The sequence below is a fragment of the Felis catus genome, chromosome B3 (genome assembly GCF_018350175.1).
Source record: "Felis catus isolate Fca126 chromosome B3, F.catus_Fca126_mat1.0, whole genome shotgun sequence".
Lineage (NCBI taxonomy): Eukaryota > Metazoa > Chordata > Mammalia > Carnivora > Felidae > Felis > Felis catus.
The window spans coordinates 30,457,780-30,480,196 of NC_058373.1; the positions used below are offsets into that span (position 1 = coordinate 30,457,780).

General features: G+C 55.6%; 1 protein-coding gene across 3 annotated transcripts in view; it reads right to left on the reverse strand.

Moving 5' to 3' along the window:
• Positions 1–22,417, reverse strand: part of LINGO1 (leucine rich repeat and Ig domain containing 1) — a 196,716-nt gene that overhangs the window by 24,963 nt on the left and 149,336 nt on the right. The gene's annotated exons all lie outside the window — the stretch shown is intronic.

Genomic DNA, 22,417 nt, shown 5'->3' on the forward strand with positions numbered 1-22,417 from the left:
AAACATTCACAAGACAAGTACAGGGATTTTCACAAATGTGCAGAATGTACTAGTGAGAAACTAGAAGCACCCTAAATGCCCACCACTAGGAGAAAACATGAACAAAATGCCATGTAACCCCACACTGGAATACTACACAGCACCGAGACGGACAAGCTGGAGCTACACGCACCGGCGTGGGGATCTCGCTAACACGATGCCGAGAAAAAAAACCCCAAAGATATGTACAAGATGGTACTGTTCATACAGGGTTTAAAAACAAGCCCCAAGCCCTATAAACTGTGTGTGGACACTACAGATATAGGCAAAGTCTAAAAACATGCATATGTTCAATACCAACTCCAGGGGAGTGCTCCCTCTGGAGAGAGAAGAAGGGAAGAGGTAGAGACATGCCTATCCCGAACCCCACACTCTGAGGCACTCAACTTGAGTGGACACGGTGGTTCTAAGCAACACATTTAATCCCCTTAACAGTCCCATGGGTCTATTCCACTATTATTCCTTCTTACAGTGGAGGGTCTCTGGGGAGACATTCTTGGGTTTTCAAGTCCAGTGGGAGGCCAGGGCTTGGTTCCTCACTCTGCCATCAACTTGGGGGAGGCCACATCACCTCCCTGACCTCGGTCTATTCTTCTGTAGCATGGGAGAGATTCGTAGGTACAGACTGAGGTGCTGGGAGTCTTGATTGATCAATCTGGAATATTTTCAGGGCTCCCGTGAGCCAAGCTTGGGGCCCGCTACATGGCAGAGGAGACTAAAAACAAGCAGGTGTGGACAAGAGAAGGTGTGCCTAAGAAGATTCGATTCAACACATTTCAGTTCGATTCACAGACAATGGCTGACATTAAGGAATATTGCTTGAGCACCTATGACATGGTTGGCCTTGTATTAGGTACTTTTATAAATTATCTCACGTTAAGCCTCAACCACAACCCAGCAAAGTAGGAACCGTTATTATCTCCATATGCCCCCTTCCACATCCAATATGGCCAGTGAGGAAACAGGACCAGTAACTTCCCCAGGTCAGCAACAGAGCTGAGATGGTCAGAATTTGCCCTCCCTCCATCTTCACCTGCCCTCTGTTTGGTGCTGGGGGCTAGATGGAGGGCCCAGGCTTTTCTGTCCTTTGGGGGATTCCAACCCAGCCCAGGAGGACCTGGAGGAGATTCAAGGACAGGGAGATGTGTGGTGGGTGCAACCAAGACAGGTTTCCTGGAGGGGAGGGCGTGGGCGTTTCAGTGGGCCCACTGGTGGTGAGGGAGGTGGGGGATCCATCCATCCCTTTACCCATCCATTCACTCCTACACTCAATAAACATTTGATACAGCATTCTCTGTGCCCCAAAGAGCCCATGGTCTAGTGTGAAAGACTTAATGTAGTGTGATCCAGGTGGAGATGAGGAGAGTATGAGGAGATGCACAGAGGAGGCAGGACAGATAACCAGCAGGTGGTGATGGCTGAGCTGAAATCCAAAGGCTAAGTAGGAGTCGACCAGCTCTATGGAGAGTCGGGGACAGTGTCTGAGCAGTCTGGCAGTGTCTGGCAGGTGCAAAACCCTGACCCTGGGATGGTGGGGACAGACAGCTGGCTCTTAAGAAGGCCAGCACCGGCCAAGGCAGTTCTAGTTCAGCTGAGAGGGGGTGCGGAGCTGAGGCTACCACAATCTGTCTCCCAGGTATGGTGTCTTTCTGCTGCATTCTCCAACCAGCTGGGTCCCTCTGCCAGCTCAGCCCTGTCGGGCAGGCTGGGCCCCTCTCCAGAGGGACTAAGAGCAGGGGAGTTCGAACCATCACGGTGCATGTAATTATGTGCAAAAATGAAGGTGAGCTCCTTAATAATTGATGGTGGGAGAGAGTAAATATCGGCAGAGGCACCCGGCTGCATCGCCCCGTCCCGTCTGGCTGGGACCCAGGGCGGCCGCCTGGCCACTAATATGCCCATAAATTATTGAAGTTATAAAAGAGAAAGCAGGTGTCATGTCGCACCCATAAACAGCTTGTTAGCTAAGACTAACAAAGAGGCGGCTGGCCGCCAGGCATCGCATGGGCTCCCCAACACCCCTTCTGATTGTAGAGGGAGATGGATGAGGGTGGGTATGGAGAGAGCCTGAGAGACCGGCTGGCCCCGCTCCCCACCCCCTCCCTCATCCTGACCCACTGGGGAGTCAGGCGGTACTGAGGAGGTCCACAGCCACGAAGAGCCAGAAATGGACCAGGAGCGATCCATTACTGCAGCGTGCAAGCGGAGGCTGGCCGGACCTGCCGTGGAGGACGTTACGGGAGGCTGAAGAGCCCTGAGGGCCCGCCCAGCCTGATGGGCTGAGGCCAGTGCTGGCAAGAACTGGATGCCAGGGCCAGATCCACATGGCACACAGCCCAGGGAAGTCACTTGCTAGCTTGTGACCTTAGGCAAGTCACCTACCCTCTCTGAGCCACTTTGCGTTCACACCATCCTGGGACAGTCAAGCCTACCCTGGAGGACTAGGAGCAGGGTCCTAGGAGAATTTGTAGGTGACACTCTGGGTGCAGAGGGCGCTGCCTCGTCACCCCAATCTTGCGGGAGCTCCTAACGAGGCTTCCCTGTGCTAGACTCTCCTTCCGCTCCATGAAGGCCTGCATCCAGGACATTAGGAGAACGGGGAAGATAGCTGAGGAGGGGGAAGGTGTCCAGCCACCGGCGCTTGGCCCGCCCTAGGCTCCGCCACACATGGGGCATCCACACCCCCAGGGAGCAGAGGAGGAAGGTGGAGGCGAGGCTCTGGAGGCACAGCTGCCAACAGAGAGAGGCCTCACCCGGGACGGGGAGGGGAAGGAGGGATGGATGGGAATGCTGGCACTTTGGCTCTTCAGGGATGACAGGCTTGGCATCCCCCTGTCTCTCTGGCTGGGGGGTCTTCAGTCTCTGGGATACTTCCTTTAGGGAAGTGGAACCACGCAGCCCGATTCGGGGCCTCGGGTGCCCGTGTTGTGCTCAGCTCTGCTGAGGGCCACACAGGGCAAGAGGAGGCAGTCCAGGCCCAGGAAGGCCCCCTCTCCCCAGCCTGCCCTAAATGAGGCAGCTAGGTCACCCACAACCTGTTGGAGGCCACACAGGGAGCAGGGCTGGGCGTGTCACCTGGCTTTGGGCAGCAGACAGGCTCCTCTCCCCAGTCCTGAACCATCCCCCAGGAGTACATTAGTTCTGTGAGTGGGTTCCTTCTCCCAGAGGAAAGGGAATCCCGAAAGTTCTTATCAGCTATGCTTTGGGCTGGGCCTCTCCTCTGGGGGTCCTTTCTGCACCCCTTGCCTTATTTTATGCAGCCGTGGTCTGTCCCACAGCAGCCTGTTTTGCACATGGACAGAGAGGCACCATGGCTGCCAAAGGGCACACAGCAGGTCACGGCCGGAGGCTGGCACCTCGGCCTCCTGCCTCTCCCCATATTGGACTCAGTCCCGGGAGGAGGTGGGGAGATGCTCAAACTCATGCTCATTCTCCACGCTCAGTGTCATGTTGTGACAACTGGGACAAGCGCTCTGACAGCCACCGTGGCGTGGCATTCTCAGGAGCTCTCCTCCTGCCCAAGAATTCCCGGTCCTTGGCACCTGCCCACCCATCACCTGACCAGTGGGATACGGACAGATGGGACAGGTGCCTGTAGTGACAGCTGAATGGCTGGGCAGAGAGGGACAGCTCTTGGGACTGGGTGCTCACTCTGAGTCTCCTCTGAGAGGGGACATCTTGTGCCCAGGATTACACAGGTCACGTGTGGGGGAGCTGGAACATGTGTGTCTGGCTTCAAAGCCTGCACTGAATGGGTGGGGAGGGGGGAGCACACAGCAAGGGCAGGGATGAGGCCACCGACTGCTACAAACCACTGAGCAGGGGGTGTACTTTTGGGGATGGGCTGGTCAGGTCAGGCCACAGCTCCTCAGGGCCCCCAGAATTCAGCATCAGCCCTTCTCTGACCTGTCAAGGATCCCTCCTTTTCGGTCTCTCTCTCTCCCTCCACCTCTCTGGGTCACTTTCCTTCATGCAGAGGGCCAAGGGGAGAGAAGGCAGGCTAGACCCCAGGACAGGGAACAGGGGCCCTACTCAGGCCCCCTGAATGGTGCTGGAAGCTGAGAAGGAATGGGGAGCAAGAAGGCTTGTGTACTGGACCAGGTGGGAAGGCAAGGCTATCCAGGGCTTCAGGGGAGAACCGAGACCCCGAGGGTAGGACAACCTCAAAGTCAGGAAGGGCCCTCCGTCCTCCCGTATCTGGGTCAGACCTTGATAAGGACTGCTGGAACTACCTGCAGTGGTCAGGTTACCCTGAAGGGTGAGAGGCCCACAGGCACGCGGAAGGTGGGCACCCAGGGAGGAAAGCCCGGGAGCCTCAGGTCCCGGGGCTTCTGCAGGGCCACTTCTGGCTATGTGGGCCTGCACTGCCTTCCCTGCCATTCTTGGGTGTGTGCCACCCTGCCAGTCATAGCAGGGGGTGCAGGGAGGGAAGCACGGCAGGTGGCCCACCCCAAGGCCATGGTTGAGGGTTTGTACCCTGGGAGGAGCCACAGCACTGGCCCAGAGGCAGCAAGCCAAGGGAAAATCTCAGGCGGGGACTTGGGAGACAAGGGGTGTCCTTCCTGAGAGGCTGGTGCCACCCCCCCCCCGGCAGGATACCTGGGGTTTTGCCCCCCCACACTTCATCTCTCTCTAGTATATGGGGCTAGGTGGGGGGCGGGGATGATATCTGCGAACAGGGAAATGGGTGACGGTGATAAGCGGGAGAATCTTCTGGAATATGGACCCCTCTGGGCAGAGCACTCGGGCAAGTCCCTTCACCTGCTCCAAAGGGTCGTGAAATTACTGAGATAGATAATCCATTCCGAGCCCTGGGAACTGGGCCCAGCATACACTCAGCCCTCGAGAGGGCAAGCCATTATGACTGTGAGTCTAGTAGGTGCAGTGGTGCTTTGTGTGTGGATCCAGTTTTTGTTGTTGTTTAAGTGTCACTGTGTTGTGTTGTAGATCTGTGCTGGGTGTGCCACTGTTAAACAAGACGTGTCACTCAGCTGTGTGTGTCCTCAGTGGGACTCTTCTGCATTTCCCTCCATTCGCCAAGGCTCCGCAGCCCAGACGGAAAACGCAGGGCCTCATTTAGGGCTTCCCAGCCGTGCTGGAGCAGTATCCGGGGTCTGTACGGAGGCAGTGCCCTCCCTCTCTGTCCCTTCTCTGTCCATGTTGTCCTAGGAGCCCAGGAGGCCAGGTTGGTGAGGGGGTACCCTGGTTCCCGGGGTCCCGAGGGCACACCTGAGCATCTATCTGCTCCTTCTGGGCCCACCTGTTTGTGGCATTTCTGTTACTTGGGAAATGAGGCTGACATTGGTGGCAGTGTGAGTGATACCAAAAGGGTAAGACAGAGCCCAGCACATGCGTCCCTGAGATGACAGCCCCAGAGCAGGGCTGAGCAGGGGACAGACTGAGCCCTGGCCGACTTCTCACTGGCCGTTCCTGAAGCTGATGGACACAACGCTGGCTCCTTCAATCTCTCAGCAACACGTGCAGAAGGGGCTGTTGTGCCCATCTCACAGATGAGAAAACTAAGGCTCAGACAGGTGAGGTGACTCGCCTTGTTGACGCCAAAACCAGCAGCCAGGCCTGATGCTCGTGACAGTCATAGAGGCTTGGGGTCAGATGGGGGGGCCCTCGGGTGGAATCCTCTCCATGGGGTACGTGACGTGAGGCTCAGGCTGGCAGCCCTAGGTGGATAGATCTGGAAGGCAGACAATGGGAGAGCCCCCACACTCTCAAACCAAAACACATACATTCAGGCAGTGTGTTCACACCACCTGCTAGGGCGTGAAAACCAGCCATAAATACCTGCACTGTCGTGGTGGCTCATCAGACAAGTGGGGAGAGAGGCCTGGTGTGCCCTCAGGAAATTTCCCAGTGACTCACAGACTTGTGGACCTCTCTGTGCACACCCAGACATTCCTCCCCCATGCACACACCCCTGGAACTCACTTGTTTGGGAGCCTCTGTCCTCCTCCCAAAGAGAAGAGGGCGAAGAAGACCACCCACCCACTCCCCAAATCAGGGGGGCTGAGGGGGCTGGAAGGAAGAAGCCCTGGCCAGCCAGCTTGCAAAGACCTCCTGTATCACAGCCCGGGAAGCAGGGACCAGGGAGGGTCCCCAGGGCGCACAATGGGGTGGGTAGGATGGGGTGGGATGGAGGGCTGACCCTGAGGCTGGTTCCTTCTCGCTGTGTCATTCTGTAGTCTGCCCAAGCAGTAGGCGGAAGGGTGGACCTCACGACCACCGGTGCCCAGCTCTCTCCCCACTCAAACTTGGCAGGAACATTGTCACATTTAGTTAACGTGCTGGAGGCTAGGGGGTGGGGTGGGTGTGTCCCTGCACATGTCATGGTTAAGGATAAATGCCAGCTAATGTCTGAAGTGCAGGAAGCATCATGAACAAATTCAGGCCTCCTGGTGGCCCTCCCATCCCCAGGCGGCTTCAACTGGCCCCTCACACTTGCAGAGCTGCTGTCTTCACAAGTCTGTATGCCTGCACTCACTCTCTACCTGCACATGCCTCACGGGTCGCACTAGAGAGCTGGCTCCAGACCCACTTTAGAGAGGCTGATGGCCGTTCCTTAAGCAAGAAGTTAGTTCTCAGAACTAAAGAATAAAGAGAAGCAAAGTTTAACACCTTGCTGATAGCTCTCTCCTTGTGGTGGACATTGGCCAGCCTTACTCAGGTGTGGAAGAAGAGACAGCCAGGAAGATAAGATCCCAAATGCCCCTCTGATGCCTCTACGGCCTAGGGGAGCCAGTGAATGAGCTAGTGCATGAGCAGGCCTCCATTTCCCCATCTGTACATTGGGACAGCATGGTCTAGCCTGCCTGCTTCATGCAGGGGCCAGCGACGTGAGGATGGTGTAGGGTCTTCTGCAAGAGCTCGGTGGCGGTGTGAAAGGGCAGACCCCCAGCGGCAGAGGGGGCGAACACACCTGCAGAGGCAGTACGGCCCCAGGGTCAGTAAAGGCGCCGACTGCTCCTGCCCGCACTCTAAGCTGCATGTCTGGGAAGTGTGTGTGGACCAGGCCTGCGGCCCTGAAGGGACCCCACCCATAGGCACAGCCCCCAGCCCACCCCACCATACACCAGCCTGCAGGAGGACCTGGGAATGCACACAGAGGCACCACCCACCCTGGGCACACATGCTGGCATACTCTGGTTCTGTCCCCATAAGGAGCCTGTCCCTAGTGCCCTGCTGTCATGGCAACCAAGAGAGCTGAGTCGGGGGCGGGGACGGGGAAGGAGGAGAGGGGTGAGGGGAATGGGCTGTGGCTCACAATTCATGAAGAGGGCAGGCTCTCCTTCCCTCCTCTTCGTGCCCCCAATTTAGGTCACAAATCTATGAGCAGGTAGAGCGGAGCATGAACCACTTTCAGGAGAGTCAGAGCAGAGGCCAACCAGCCCTCTCTCCTGGGAGCATAAACCCACATTCAGGGGAAGATTTGAGGGCCAGCCCCTGGCGCAGACATCACCCCATGCTGAGCCTCCCATGATTATTCACCCATCTTCCACATGACCTGAAGTTCCAGCAGGAAAGATTTCCTCCACTGGGCCTCTGAGGCAGCTCTGTCTCCAGGATCACCCCAGGAAGGGTGGGGACTTTGATGGCCTTAAGTGCCTGGCCTGGGATTAGCTGACCAGCCAGGGAGGGTGTGCTCCTCTAAAGTGGGCCCTGAAGGGAGCCACAGACCCTGGGGGAAAATTAAAATGCCTCACACTTTCTAAGCATTTACTCTGCACCAGGCACCAGGACCCTTCTATATTCTAGGCATTAACTGGTTTCATACTCTCAAGAGCAAATGAGGAAAGCTCTGGGAGTGTCCCCATTTTACAGGTGAGGAAACAGAGGCACAGACAGGCACAGTAACTCACCCAAGGTCATAGAGGAGGAGATGGCAAAGCTGGGACTGGCACTCTGAGTACACTCTAGCTGAAGAGTGTGGAGCTGTGGGCAGGGCCCCTGGCTGGTGGCAGGGGGCTTAGAACCCATAGAGTCTTACTGCCTATTTTCCAGGCACTGATGCTGAAGCCAGGGGCCAGTTTCCCTGGTTGTCTCCCTAGTGGGAGCGCAGGGATGGCCAGGTGGAGGCTCTCAGACCAGGCCCTGCTATGGTCTCCAGGCCCCCCAGTCTTGCCCCCCGGTAGGAGGTACTAGGAAGCCAGAGCTGAAAGGGTTCTGGTCCATCTGCCAGAGCACAGGCCAGAGGAGAGGGAGGCCCAGCTCACAAGAAGGGCTGACACAAGGTGGGTAGTGATCAGAACAGGAAGGGAGGAGAGATGAACCCTGGGAAGGGGGAATCCCAGGGGTCTCCCTGGAGCAGGCAGTCTTGCAGGACTGGTAAAGTCCTGACATGCAGAGAGGGGAACAGACATTCTGGGAGGAAGAAACAAGGTGTAAGATACAGAGGCTGGACAGAGTGGGGTCTGTACAACGTTGACCCACAGAGTGCCTACCCTTGCCCAGCACGGGGTCAGAGTCAGTATATGCCAGAGGCCGAGTGGGAGCCTGGAAATTCCTCTCCAGGGTCTCCCTCCCCAGCACTGAGGCCAGTGTTTAACTCATTGCTGAGATGCATCAATTTCTAAAAGGCCCAGGGGCCTAAGGGCCCCCTCAGGTTGAGCCAGGAAGACTCATAAATACACCCATTGTTAAGACCTCAGATGGCTTCTTTCATTGGCACTGCCTTTGAACCTAGGTTCTGGTGGACAGGCAGTGGCTGGTGGCTCCGAGCAGGTGCTGGGTCAATGGCGGTCTTGCTGAATGTTGTTCCAAGCAGCCCAGGAAACGCCCTGGGAAAACCTGGCAGTCCTCTGTTGCCACGCCCCATGCCCTTCTCTTTCCTGTCTGCTTTGCCCTTCCCTCCCTGCACCCCACCCTTCTTTCTTTGTGTCTTTCTATCATTGTTTCTTTATTTGATTTTCAGCCCTCAGCACTTTTTCTGAAAGGGAACAGCTGGGCTGCTGGAGTCATGGAGGAAATAGTTTTTTGACTACTTTGCAGAATCCCCTTCTCTATGAAAACTGACACCACCATTGCTAACTGATGGACGGACAGCGAGAGATTTATTTCCTTGCTTCCTTCTTCCCTCCCTCTCTCTGTTCTAGGATGTCTAGGAAAGACAGGGCCAATGGACAGCAGAGGGGGAGAGGGGATGGTAAGTTGGGGGGACTTTGGTATCAGATGGCAGCTGGGCCCCCAGTAGCATCATTAACCCCATTTTGCAGATGAGAAGACTGAGCACCAACATCACCCAGACACAAAAATAATTACAATATTAACATCAGCCGTAGAGCTAGCATTTAAGGAGCACTTGTTGTGCACCAGGCACTGTGCTGGACACTTCGGGTACAATGACCCTTATGAGGCAGGTACATTACCGGTCCTGTTTTATAGGGGGGAAAACCGAGGCTCACAGAAGGGAAGTCACTAGCCCAAGGCCACACACCTGGGCCAGTAGAGCTGGAATCCCACTCACGCAACCATGTATGCGGCCATTCTGCCAACTGCACCCCTCCACCCACTGCAGGAAAGTGGGAGAACCGAGACTTGAACCCACATTTGTCGACACGGTCGTTCCAAGGCTGGGTTCTACTCCCATGTTGATTGCTACTGCCGAGGAACGTTAGATAACAATTCTAATCACAGGAGGACCTGGCCCGATCCTGACCCTGACATTGATTCCTGAGGCCGACGGGTGCAGAGCTCCTGGCCTCTGGGGCCTTGCTGTCAAGTGGCAACAACCAAGAGGCCAATTTGGCTACACGGTGTGTAAGCATGGGCACAGCACGTGCATGTATGTGACATAAAACCTGAGGCTCTCGGAGACTCTGCCACAGAGGGCAGAAGTAAGGTGGAAGAAGAGGAAGTGAGATTTCAAGATAATCTTAAAGTGAAAAAAAATTATTACGTGTCAAAAGAAACTGGGAGACTTAAATGGCTCCCAGGTGGGACACAGAATAAAACAGTCTTCGCCATTATTTCTGTTATTTTCTAGTGGTCTCCATGCAGGGAAACTGGGCAGAGAGTCGCCATAGCAACCAGGGGCATCCAGCAGGGGACTGCCCCGGGGTCCTGTAACTCTGTCTGGTTCCAGCAGGCCAAGTTAGCCCAGCAGACTCCAGAGGGTCTTGTCCTGGACAATCATTTCCTCCTGCCCTAGAAGCCATCACAACAGGGAGAGGACAGACTGGAGTTGCCTAGCGGGCGGGGCAGGCCAGGTTTAGCCTGGGAGCCACATCTGAAGACTGACGTCTCAGGACAGGGATGGGGTGAAGTGAAGGGTTGAAGGGTTGTTGGAGGCAGCAAGGGAGTCCCGCAGGGTGGGCACACGGCCTGGGCACAGAGGGGAGAAGCCATGCATGCTCATGCAGATGGCAGGGTGAGGGTTGGGAGGTGTTTAAGTAAGCAGTGGCGGGGGGAGGGGGGGGGAGTCCAGGTGCTGGAGCGGACAAGGCACAGTACAGAAGCTAGGGGCTCTCTCAAGCCGCCCTGTGTCCATGTTAATGGAGGGCAGGTAGACATTTTAGAGTCTGAATCTAGAGTGAATTTGACCTCACTGGTGAGCTTCAAAGGCAGGGGTCAGGCAGGAGAGGAATGTGGAAAAGGAAAATACCAACTGGAAAAAAATACCTACGGCAGACTCATGCATCTGGGTACCTGCTCAGAGGCCGCTTTTGATGGAAAGCTGAGCTGGGGGGAAGAGAGAGTCCTCCATTTGCGGAAAGATAGTTGGGCGCTCACCGCCTCTTTCACTGTGTAACCCTGGTACCTGACACTCAAGACAGACTTTTTGAATAAATGAATGAATGACAGAAGACTGAATGAAGAGTGTTTAGAAACCGACACGGAAGCTCTCAGGAGACACCTCTCTGATAATTTGCAGGCTGGTGTCGAAACAGCCAGGCAGCTAAAGAAACCAAACCGAATGAGCGCCAGTCAAAAGAGCGTGTAACTCTTGATCTCGGGGTCGTGGGTTCAAGCCCCATGTTGGGTATAGACATTACTATAAAAAAAAAAAACCCAAAAAACCAAAAACAAAAAAAGAGAAAGAAACCAAACTAACCTAAAAACGCAGACGAGGAAGTGGCAGGCCCAGGAAGCCAAAGCACACGTAGAGTTTCCAGCAACCCAAATCTGGAAAATGTGCTAATGGTTCCTTCTTAGGGCCAAATGACAAAAGCCCAAATTTGTATCAAGTAGTAACTGACGACAGTCAATTTCTACTAAGGAAGTACCACATTGCACCTAGGTGTTCAGATTTCTTTAAGTTGTGCTCTGACTTAATAAGCCAGGATTCTGAAGCAGCACTAGCCTCCCAGTTTGAAGCCACACTTTCTAAACAGCTTCAGGTGAAGAACAAGCACAGACAAAGAGAGCCCCTGATGGATGAGAAACTCCAGCAAGCGACCTATAGATTGTGGGGCAGGGCCGGGGCTGACCCCTTGACCCCGGGAACTGCCCCAGTCTTACTTCAGGGGGGAAAGACGCCCCGCCATCATTTGGGGCTTAAGGTTTTTGGGTCTCTGGGTTTGGCCAGGCCCCCGGGGAGTCCGCACAGAAGGCTGAGCAAGAGTGGCCTCGGGAAACCTCTCAAACTTGAGAAGTCAAGGGAAGCCACAGAGCGGGAAATTTAGAACCTCCTTCCCATTCATGCCAGAACCCTGGTCCATCTATCCGCCAAGGAGATGTCCCTTTGATAAAAGCCCATGTGATTCCTGAAAAGCAGCACAAAGACGCCATGGAGTCAAACGGTGTGAGCGCATGTCACGGGCCCACCGGCTTTGGGCAAATCTTGCCTTCTCTGTGAATCAGGGCATCAGTGGCCCAGAGCAGCCCTCACAGGGCCATTGTGAGGATCGAATAAGACGACAGAGACCAAAGGGCTTCATTAATGGTAAAGTGCCAAGAAGAGTTACTACTGTTCTTGTTGCTCTTATTGATTCACCGGGGACAGGGGTCCCTTCCCACAGTCCCTGAGGGCCTCAGAAGCCTCTCTGGGCCTTCCAGCAGCATCCCTTCTCCGCACTATGAAATCCTGGCTGACAGCTCTTCTGTCCTCCTGAACAACCCCAACATCTCTTGCTTGTGGCTGCAGCTGTACAAAGAGTGCGCGCGCGTGTGTGTAAGTGTGTGTGTGTGTGTGTGTGTGTGTGTGTGTGCGTTGCTAGAACACAGAAATCTCATTTCCCCGTGTCAATATATGTCCCTGATAGTGTCTATCACTCATATGCACTCCAGACACACCCCTCCTCCAAGCCATTGCTTCTGTTCCCCACCTGGAACCTGCTCCCCTTCCTTGCCCAGTTAAGTGGTTTAGGGTCTAGCTCCAGTCCCTTCTTCCCCAGGGAGTCCTCCTGGATTTCTCCAGCTCAGTGCCTGCTGGTCAGTGGTGGGACCAAAGGGGAGAAGGTAGGAAATTGGGCTCACCCTACAGCCTGTCTGGTTTGTGCCAGTGGCTGGTAACCAGTGAGCCTCCCTGGAGGGAGTGTGCCTCTGTCACACCACCTGGTATTTACCTAGTTACCTGTCTGTCTCCTCTGAACATGAGCTACTGCAGGGGATGGTGGGGTCTGACAGGCCCACTGAGTGTAGAGCAAAGGATGGGGTGAATGGGTAAGGCCCTCTCCCTCACACCAGCCACCTCACTTTGGGGAGGGGAAAATGCCGGTTGGTAAAGAAGCTCTCAGAACCCTACGCTAGGCATAGGGATGAGGACCTAGGCCGCTCTCTCATTTGGGGGAGACTGAAACCCAAAGAAGGAAAGGGACTTGCCCAAGGACACACAGCCTTATGTAGTTCAAGTGGCCCAAGGCCCAAGTCACTGTCCCTGCCCAGTGTCCCCTTCCCCTCGCCACCCACCTCCCCAGGCCTCAGTTACTCATCTTGGGTTCATCCTGGGCTCTAGGACCGACTCGAAGTTCCAGCCAGAGAGGATGGCATCTTCCTGAAGGATGAGGGAAGGTGCTGAGGGAGAGGCGGGGTCAGAGCCCGGTGGGCCACCCAGACCACCCCGGGCCCTCTCAGTGTAGAACAGAACATTTGTTGAACAGAATTGAATTTACTGTTCGATTGCAGGAGATGTAATTTGATCTGGGTCTTATGAAGCCCTTAATAAAGTCAAGGTATTACTGGTATCTGCTGCTTTTTTTCATTTGTTTTTTAACAAAAACAAATGCCCTGGGAGGGGGGCGGAGCTCAGCTGGGAGTGAGGGAGTCTGTCTTCCCATTCCTGGCTCTGCTGCCACCAAGCCAAGTACCCCTGGGAAAGACACCACGCCCTCTGTCACAGAAGCAAAGGTCTTCACCCACAAGGTAGGGGCTGTCCATCAACTCTGATGACCCATTTGGCAGCCAGGAAAGGAAACAGGATCTAGAGCTCCTAGGAGCTGGAGGTGAAGGGGAAGAGAGCTGAACACTGATTTGGTGCCTTCTGTGTGCCAGGGTCCCCATTCCCCTCGGCACACGGTATGCTCGTGGCAATCCTGTGGGGCAGGCGCCTGTGGTCATCAGGTTGGGATGTCTGCTAAGATCCCAGTCTTCCCCCTTTAGGTAGGTGGTAAGGAACGGTGCTTCCCTATCCCCTCTGAGGCTGGGCATGGCCACATGACTCACTTTGGCCAATGTGGTGAAAGTTACCTGCATCACTTAGAAGAGGGAGCTGTAAGAGCCAGAGTAGCCTCGGCCAGGCCTCTTCCTGCTGCCTGGTATTCATGCTGGGATGGGGGCAGCTCCTTCGGCCTGGGGTCCCAAGTGACAATGAAGAATAGATGCCCCTCCCCCTGTTGCAATCAGGGCAAAAAGAAATGCACCTAAGCTGTTTTAAATCTGAGATTTTTAAGGCTGACACAGTGCCGCGCTATTGCCCATTTCCTAGATGAGGAAAAGGAGGCTCAGAGAGGTTCAATTAACTTGCTGAGGAGCCAGAGTGAATTCACAGCAAAGTTCAGAATCACTCTCAAGACCTTCGATGCCAAGACTGTGCTCTTCCTAAGCCGGGGTCCTGGGACGGCTCCAGGCTGGCTAGGTATGGTCAGACTCCAGCCAGGGGGGACTCGGGCCTGGTGCTCAGCATCCATTCGTCTTCATTTTCCTGTCTTTGCTGTGTGCAGTGTCCCTGCAACCCCTCACGGTGGCCCATCGGAGTGGCCAGACGAGGGCCTGGGTCTGGGAGGGGTGGAAAGGGTTGAAGAAGAGAGGTCCGGAGGGGTCATGGATAGGGTTCCAGAGCCAGGCAGGCCTGGGCTCTGATCCCTCCTTCTCTGAGCCTGGGTCTTCTCGGGTGTCAATTGCTCCCCTAGTCATTGGAAGACTGAGACAAGATGTAAACACTCGGCACCTAGGAGGACTTGGTGCTTGGGCTTCGCGATAGGCAGGGGCAGCACCCAGAGCTGAGGAGGTCCCCGCTTCCCCCGCCTGCCCCTCCCCCACCCCCTGCTCAACGGGGATGAAGCCAGACTCTCGTCCTCTGTTTTCTCGAGACACATCCTAAAGGAAGCTCGCCCCCTCGTCTCCTGGGGCCCTACTCAGCCCCTGGAGGAGGGAAGCATAGCAGTCTATAACCCCATTTACAGTCAGGAAAGGGTGGTCCAGAGAGCAGGGGCTTTCCCGGGGTCACACTTCAGGAGGTTCTGGTAGAGCTGGTGTCACAATGCTGGTCCCCTGACTCGGCAGCCTCATTTTTCCAAGGATCTGGAAGGGACCTCCCCAGAAGGAAGGCTGGTGCCCCAGACGTGACAGGCAAGGCTTCCAGGAGAAGGAGCTGGGGGAGAGCCAGAGACTCAGCAGATGCGGTAGTGTGGCAGCTGTGGAGCTGCCCACGTGGCCTGGGCCCGCCTGGAGCCTGGTTCTGCCCCTAGTTGTCACCCTAGTTGTCACCCACAGCCCTCTTCCTGCCATCTCACTCTTCTTCCCCGTCAGGAAAGCTCCTCTCTACAAGGCCGCCTCCCCAGAACATGGCCATGGGGCCCCACCACACCTTTGCTCAGGGTGCGCACCCCTCCAGGCCCAGGACCACATTAACTCATCCCTCCCTGTGCCCCAAGCCAACGCCAGGGACCATGTCCTGAGTGATAATGCCAGCGGCAGCTGCCATCTAACGAGGTCTACTCCAGTCCCTCCACTGTGGTGGGCACCTCGGGAAACCTGCAAGGCAGGTGCTAGCATCCCCATTTCACAGAAGAAGGAAACAGGCTCGAGGAGGCTCATTTGCCAGAGATGCCACAGGTATGAAGAGACGGGGCCAGATTCACACCCAGATCTGTCTGCCCCCAAAGCCTGTATTCTTAGCATATCCACCCCCCAATCCCTTACCAGATGGATGGGTGGAAACAGCCCTCTCCTTTCAGCTCCCTGCACCCCCCCCAAGCCCCACCCCAGCACGATTCCTTGCTCTCCACACAGCCTTCCACGTCTATCCACCCAGACATGTGGAATCCCACTTGCTGAGCTACTACAGCCCAAGGAACCTGTGACATACTTGGGTTAGAACAGACGCCTGCCCCTGACTGAGGCCCCGCCCCAAGAGCAGGCCCCGAGCCTCCTGACCTCCTCTGCCCCAGTGTCACTGTCCATAGAGGGGGCACTCAGAGGACAGGGATGGAGATAGGGAACCTGGAAAGGGGTCAAAGAGTTGGCTTGAAACCAGGCAGCGTGCGGGGATGTGGGTTGAAAGGAAAAGGTTTACCAAAGGCCTGGACAAGGGGTCAGAGGGGACACCGGGCCCCACTTTGGCCTTGGGCTCAGTTCCGGGGAACACAGGCCCCTGATCAACCCCCAAGAGCTCCAGAGAGCCCCCATTGTTCCCTCTGCCTCACTCCATCTCCCTCCCTCCTTGTCTTTTCCACCCCCTTCCCCTGCCCTTTTTCCCTTCCTAAAAAACACAGAGAAATGGGATTCATAAGCCTACACCGCCTGCAAAGTATGGTTCAGCTTCCCCAAAAGAGGAAATGCCAGCGTGCGGGTTCTCATGGCAACCCCAGCTCCTCCCCCTGCACCCACCCCGCGCCCATATGGTGAGATTCAAATGGCACTGACTCAGCTGGGCCCTGGGGTCCAGGGCCCGGGCCGCAAAGGGGTGATGCTGGTTTACTTGGCTGCTGTTAGCCCTGGCCAGAGCCAGGGCTCCTGAGTAGCTGAGTCCATCTCCTACAGGGACTCTCATGGGGGGCGGTGCACAGGGGGCTGGCTGTCCAGCTGTCCCAGGCCCTACCCAAGGAGCAGAGAGGTGAGGGCAATATTCAGGAGCTGCCTCAACCCTGACTGGGGGGACCTCTGTGGTCAGCAGTGATCTAGTGCAGTCTTTGATGGGGGGAGGGGGAACAGGGGCCATGGGACAGATGATGACAACCCCCTCTGTCTCCCATTCCCTCTGCCCTTGTTCCCTGATATATGCCATGGACTTCGCGAGTTCTGTGTTAGGTGTGGAGGAAGCAGGTTACGGGATGGCGCTGGGCTGGTTTCTGTGCCCCAGGTGGTGGCACACCAGCTACCTGAGCCGCGCCATCCCACGCCACAGCACAGGTGTCCAGCAGCCCCGGTCTCCGAGCGGCAGAATGAGGAAGTGAGGCTTGGGCCCTTGCCATGACTGAGCTGCCCCGGGCATCGCTCCTTCATGCTCCTAACAGTTCCCAATGCCCAGGGCAGCTCCCACCAGCCTGCCGTGTGGACTCCTGGTTTTCCAGGCCAGTTGGCATGTCTGTGACTAATGAAATGGAAGCTAGTGCCAGGCAGGCTTGGGGACAGCAGGGCTGGCGGCTGAGAAGCAAATCTTCTAGGACCTGGCACTCACCCCGCTTCCTTTCCCAGGGCCCTGCAGGACAGACAAGCACAGCAGGGCAGCAGAGAGGCGTCTAGGTCCCTGGGATTACTACCTGGCTCCTCCTCCCTCTACCCAGCTCTTCCCTGAAGCAGCTGCTCCAGACCTGGCCAGCCTTGGGTCACCGTCAAAAAACCACTCTGAGTGGGCTAGGTGGAGGAGGGACTGAGGTCGTGAGGAACTCAAGCCCCAAACCTGAGGGGAGTGAAGGTTGGGACCCACTTAGTCTGGCTTCATGAATGTGGTTCCCTCTGCTGCCTTGGGCCCATTGGGCCCATTATCCCTGGATGCTCTGAACCCCTAACTTCCCTGTCTTGATTCTTCCAGTATTCTCCCCAATTCTAATCCCTCTCCCCAGACATTTCTTTGAGTGTCAGAGTCATGGAGCCCCAAAGGGGATGGGCCTGACTCCTTAGGAGCCCAGAGAGGGCTAGATGGGGCCCAGCGAGGGTCAGGAACTGCACAAGATCACAAAGCAAGTCTGGGGTCAAGCTTAAGGCCCTAAAACAGGTCCCCTGCCTTCCTGCCCAGGGTCCTCTTGGGAGTATCAAGCTGCTTCCTCTGATTCTCTCTTCCCCTCAGCTGACAGGAAGGAAGGAAGGAAGGAAGGAAGGAAGGAAGGAAGGAAGGAAGGAAGGAAGGAAGGAAGGATAGATGTGGGGGGAGCAGGGATTCAGGAACAGATGGGCTCTGAGGCTCCGCCGCGGGGGCCCGGGGGAGGGGGAGGAGGCCCGGAGAAACTGGAGCTGATACAAAGTTGCAAGTTAAAACATTCTCACACTCCCGCCTCCTTTACTGTTCTGATGCACCAAGACGTGACAAAAATGTGTCAGATTTTTAAAAAACCACACACATACACAAATGCCAGTCCCCGTCTTTGCCGCCCGCCCAAGCCTGGGCCATCTGTTCCCGGGGGTGGGAGGGGAGTGGGGCTTGGCAGTCGGCGCCATCACTTCGGACACCCCCAACCCCGGGGCTGGCCCAACAGCCTGGCCCAGAAATGGCCCTCAGGTGACGGTGGCACACCTAGGAAGGTGAGGGCTGGGACACTCCCAGCCACACCACCCCACCCCGCCACCTGGCCACACCAGCCCTGCCCACTCAGGACCCCTCGCCAAGCCGCGTTCTGCCCCTCTTCTCCTACTTGCTGTGTGGGGGGGCACGGGGCCCAGAGCCCACCCTCCTGGTAAGGAAACTCAGGCCAGAGAGGAAACAACACTTGCCTGCGTCCGAGTCCACACCCCTCACTCCTTCACCGCAATAAACTAGCTGAGCAGGGTCTGGCGCCAGCGTACTTCTGGGTACAAGGGCTTTAGCGCTGGACAGACACGTAGGCCCCGTTCTGCTCTCCAGTAGCTCAAGGCCAGGGGTGGGCATGACGGCTGACCAATGAGGAAAAGCGCAGGGACAGACGGGTCTTCCAAAGGGAAAGTGGTAAGGAAATTCAAACACAGGCAGGCCAGGCGGCAGGGGCTGGAGGTCAGTTGGCGTGACCAACCACCCTGAGGCGCCTGGCACTGTCCAGGTTTCAATAGCAAGCCCCAGGCCGGGGCAAAACGGGATATTTGTCACCTGGTAGTACTTCAGTTGTACTACTTTAAAGTGGTACTTTAAGTTGGGCACATTTGAGCTGAATCCCAAACAGGCAGACTCAACTTGAGGGGCTGGGACCCTGAGGGAGGGGGTAGGCTCGGGGGTGGGGGGCGGGAGAGGCAGATCACATAACGCCTGGTGGGGGGTTATTTGATCAAAGAGTCAAATCAGGGATCGGCTTGCACATTCTATAGAGAAAAAGAAATTCACCAAGGCTGGAGGCCTGGGGCAAGGGCAGTGCCCTGGGTCCTGAAGCTGGCAGGGACCAGATATTGCCAGGTACCTGAAGCTTCCTGAGGGAGTAGGGGCCTTAGCCCAAGGGCATCAGGGAGCCACTGAAGGGTATAAGCCGGGGCCTGATATGCTCAAGCAAGTAAGAAATGCAACTTAGAGACTCTAAGGCCCCAGGCTGGTCATGCCTTCATGGAGGGCCCCTTCTTGCCACCCCCAGAACACCATCCACCAGTGTCCTCATCCCCAGATGTGTGAAGTCTGATCATCCTTCCAGGGCCAAACCAAATGCCACTTCCTCTGAGAAGTCTTCCCTGACTTGATGAGAGGCAGGTATAATCATGCCCTATTCTGGGCTCCTCCACCCTGAGGATTCCCAAGGATGGGTCCCATGGGAACCCTCATCATAGTGGCCACCCTGTCAGCTCCCACACTTCATCACACTGGATCGTCAAGGTCATGTGACCTTGATCCACATTCTGAGTGTGGACACGGAGATTCAGAGAAGGGAAGTGGTTTGCTTGAGACCACACAGCAGTTGATGGTTGAGTTCAGCTCAGAATTATGGTACTTCTGTCTGAGTTCAGAGTCCCTGGGGCCCTGTCCTCAGGAGTTTGGGGTGGGGAGAAACAGAGAATGGCCAGCTACCCTCCCACAGAGGATAGATGACTGGTCACCATCAGGGTAGGCTGAGAGGAATGGGCCGTGGGGTGTGGCAGCTGGCTGTATTGTAGAAGGGGGCCATGCTGGGAGATTTACAATGGAAGTCTCCCAGATCAGTTGCTGAATTTCCAGACAGCGTGACCTTGAAAGCTGGCAGGTGGGCGAGGCTGGGGTGGGGTGAGGAGGGGCAGTCTAGGAGCAGCTACTCAGCCTCAGGGATGCCCAGAGGTGCCCAGAGGACCCATGGAACAGCGTGGTGAAGATGCAAACGGGCAGGGCCTAAAATGCCACCATTACCTCACATTCATTTGTTTGAAGTGGTGAGCGTCCCTCTTAGGGTGCGATAGACCCTCCTCACCCCTCACTTCAGAAGCAGTTCATTAGGCCATCCTTCTGGATAGGAAGATTCAACACAGTTATTTCTCTTCTCTCAGCCTCGGTCTCCCCACGTGCAAAATGGGGATCCTCATCCCAGCTCCACTCACCCTGTAGGATTTATTTGAGGCTCACATTAAATCAAATTTATAGCCGGGCTCCGGGGCACATCTAGATGGAGCAGGGTCAAGAGTCCGGTCAGAAGGCCAGGCAGCTGCTAAGCCATAAGAGAGTTGGAGGGGTTCAGAGACCAGAGAGGACGTTGCCTTTGACTCCTCAGGGGGCCCGTGTGATGACTCTTAGCACCAAGGGACTTTCTAAAGGGTGCTTGGAGATCGGTGGGAGGGGGGACAGGCTGTCTAGCCACCTCATGGGAGAACTGTGAGCTCCAGGGAGAAGCAGAGCCTCCCCTGCCCTGCCAAGGTGACCTCAAGCAAATGCCTGACATGGTTTGCCATGCAAACAACTAGAATCTTCTCTATACCAAGTGGGAGCCGGGATGGAGGATGAGAGGAGGGAGAGGTCTGCCTCCTGCTTCCTCATTCTCCTCCTGCCCCTCCATATTCTTTCCTTATCTTCTAACCAATTTAGAAATTCGTCTAGGTTACTGGATCAATTAAATGACTTAATACATGTACAGTGTTAACGGTGCCTGACACAGAGTAAAAACTGAGTGTTAGTGGTTATTTTTGTTATTATCAACATTACCGCTGTAATGCTCCTCTGTTCAAATCCAAATACCATAGGTAGGATAAATTGCTATCAGTCACTCCCACGTTAGTATGAATTAGTTTAAAAAGCCACCTTGATGGGGCACCTGGGTGCTTCAGTCGGTTAAGCATCCAACTTCGGCTCAGGTCATGATCTTGTGGTTCGTGGGTTCGAGCTCTGGTTTGGGCTTGGTGCTGACGGCTCAGAGCCTGGAGCCTGCTTTGGATTCTGTGTCTCCTCTCTCTCTCTGCCCCTCAGCCATCTGTGCTCTGTGTGTGTCCCTCTCTCAAAAATAAATAAACATTTAAAAAAATTAAAAAGCCACCTTGCTTCCCTGCTCACCCTAACCAAAGGTCAGCTTCTCTTGGGATGTGGGTGTGTGTGTGTATGTGGGGGTGCATAAGAAGCAAGATCTGGGCCTCTGAGCATCAGATTTCAGGGTGAACCTAGGTCTTCCCAGTCAGGTGGATAAGGTGGAGAGACAGGAGGGAAAAGCTTTCAGGGGCTTGAGAGCCTGCCCCTGGTTCTCAACCAAACCACATGTCTGGTTTCGGAGCAGGGAAATCCACAGAGACAGGGATGCAACACCCACTCCTTCCCAGGACAGGTAGGAGGGAGGAAGGAAGGACCCTGAGCTGTACCTGAGCCTGGCTGCCTGTTCACTACTGTGCTGGGCACTGCAGGGAGAGACTGGGGAGACAGTGACGGATTTAGGGGGTGATTATGGGCAAACAGAGTGGAAAAGGAAGCCCTTCAGGTGGCAAATAAGCTTAGTAGAAATGAGACGGGCAGGGGCTGTGATGAGAACGGCTATGCTGGGCACAGGTGGGCACTCGCAAACAGGCCTGGTGGGGAGGCTGGGCTGTAGGGCCCAGTGCCCAAACCCCGCAGACCTCCCCAGAACCAAGAAGAGAGAGGAACAGAGGAGAGGCCAGTGGGGCCTTTGGACTGACAAAATCCCACAAGAGTGACAGGGTCAAAAAGCATGAGGGACTGTGGTCAGACTTACAGAAGACATTCTTGGCTAGCACAGGGAACAAACCAGGAAGTCTGAAGTCCGAAAGACAAGTGACTAGCCCTCTCACAGGGGCTGGTCTCAGCTCTGCCTTAAGGCAGTGAGCAAAGCCTTGCTGAGAGTGGTCAGTTGTGGGAGATCCCCTCACCAGGAGCAGGTCTGTGTCCCCTTTGGGCAGGCACTCTCCCTCCCTATCCATATTCCTGGGAAGGCCTCCCTTTGGGCCTCAGTTTGCGTATCTATGAAATGGGGATAATAGCACCTATCTTGCCAGGCCATGTGAGGATCTAAATGAGACACAGTGCAGGTCACTGTCCATTCTCAGCTAGGCCACCATTGCCGAGGGCAGGGCTGACACAAGCCCTTCTCTGGCCAATGGCTTAGATAACGTTTGCTGGGTAAACAGTTGGGTCACATGCCCTAGAGCTTGCATCCCACTTTCCTGACCTCCCCACCTCTGTTCTCTTCCCTTCTGCCCTTCCTAGAGGGGCTGAACAAGCTGGGACACAAAGAGGTAGAGGGCCTATACATTCACTGGGCCTCGGCTTCCCTGTCTGCACAATAGCTTAGCTGAACCAGCTTAGCTGAACCAAAGGCCAATGTTGGGGAGAGATGATCTCAGATTCTGCCCTAATCTTCATGGGCCATTCCTGCCAGGGACACTGCCCACACCACATCCTGCCCCGCTCTATTTCCAGTCCGGGACCCTGCATGGCCCTCCAAATGGAGCCAAGAGGAGGTGAGGGCTGAGGCGGGAGTCACCTCAAGCACAATAATAATAACCAGGCTGACAGTTTGAATTATACCTTTTCCAGTTTCTTACCCTATTGATCAGGGAGGATGCGCATACGTGAATGTGTGTGTGCCCCTGGTCCGGGGTCTGGGGTCTCCACACATGGACTGGGTCAGTCAGGTTAGCAGAGGGATGCCATGCTGGCAGCTCGGATGCCCCTGGGAGGAGCCGGGCTGGCCTGGGA